Source organism: Frankliniella occidentalis, unplaced genomic scaffold, assembly GCF_000697945.3.
Source record: "Frankliniella occidentalis isolate FOCC.00 unplaced genomic scaffold, Focc_3.1 Scaffold11, whole genome shotgun sequence".
Lineage (NCBI taxonomy): Eukaryota > Metazoa > Arthropoda > Insecta > Thysanoptera > Thripidae > Frankliniella > Frankliniella occidentalis.
Genome location: NW_026267141.1, coordinates 552,830 through 554,354, shown reverse-complemented (window position 1 = coordinate 554,354; position 1,525 = coordinate 552,830).

The following is a 1,525-nucleotide window of genomic DNA, read 5'->3' as shown; positions in this document are numbered from 1 at the left end:
CTCCGCGCGCCTAGGGCTCGGGGCCCGCTCGGGCCCGCTTCGGCCGACCCGAGCCCCGAGCCGCGCGGCGCCCCGCCAGTCAGCGCCCGGCGGGTGCATGCTGGGGCACCAAAGCGAGCTGGCCAATCACAGTGCAGCGGCGCGCCCGGCAGTTGTCGCCTCTCTCCTTATAGTCTCTCTAAGGGTGTCCTGTGTGAGCGCTGCTTGCCCACCCCATTAGTACACACTTTTTGGAAGTAGGGCACGCGGGGTAACGGCGGCTGCGGCGGCCAATGTCTATCTGTCTGTCAGTGCACCCGCCCGTCTGTCTGTCACTCCGTTGGTGTGCCGTGTGCCCGTGCCCGTCAGCCTGAGCTCCTGGAAACACAGGCGGCCCAGCTGGTGGGGGTGGGCGTGAGTTTCGCACTTTTGGTCCAGACGGTAGGTGAGAATGAAAGAAAGACACTTTCTCGGTCTGAGCTGGGCGAGGGGGGAGTGGGGGAGTGGCGGGGAGTGGCAGGAGCGCGACGGACCACACACCACACCTCTAAAACGCGTACGCGTGTGACAACCAAGGCGACGACAACCCATTGCCCGCAAACACCAACGGTACACAGCACAATATAACCGACGAAAGAATGGATATTGGCGTGCACTGTAAAAAATATGTTTGTACATGTACACACTATAAGCCTCTGAACATTTTTATTGATAGCTTTCAGAGATCTGTGTACGTGCTCTGCTTACGCATTTTTAATACGGCAATGTGAACAAATTTGTTCACACCAGCGTATTAAAAAAATGCGTAAGCAGCGCACGTACACAGAGCTCAGCAAGCTATGAATACAAATTTTCAGAAGCTTTTAGTGTGTACCACACATTTTGTAATTTGCCATTTACAAAACAAAACCCCTCACTCACAATTTTTTACGGTGTATATGTAGTAGTTTTGTTCCGATATAAAGGTTCATTACAATATCTTTCGCCGCCAAAGGCACGCGCGTGTCGTCATTGCGCTAGGAACGGCACCCCGCGAGTCATGCGGTGGCGTGGATGATGAGGACGAGGGGGAAGCCCTGCCGACCCCGCCGACCCTACTGTGGGGCCCCGCCGGCCACGCCGCCCAGACACTACTGGACCATCGGATCCGGCTGCACCCACTCGTGCGCGGGGAAGTCCCGCGCGAGACGCGATCCTGCTGACCTGCACGTACGTTCTGACGTCCCAACAGCGCAGCAGACTGGGCCTCAGCTCAGCGCCATCCCGGGTAGGCACGATGCCAGACGCGCGCGCTTCGAGTGGTGGAGGTTGCCTACCGACCCAGGGGCTTGCCCGCAGGCTCAGCGCCTGCCCGGGTAGGCACGCTGCTAGACGCGCGCGCGTGGAGTGGCGGAGGTTGCCTACCGACCTAGGAGCTCGGCCGCAGGCTTGATAGCATTATGTACGTGTGTGCCCACTCGCGGGTAACCGCAAGGGGTTACGCATCTTCATATACTGCCCTCACCCCCTCCCTCACCACGTACGTGCACTCTCTCTTTCTCTCTCT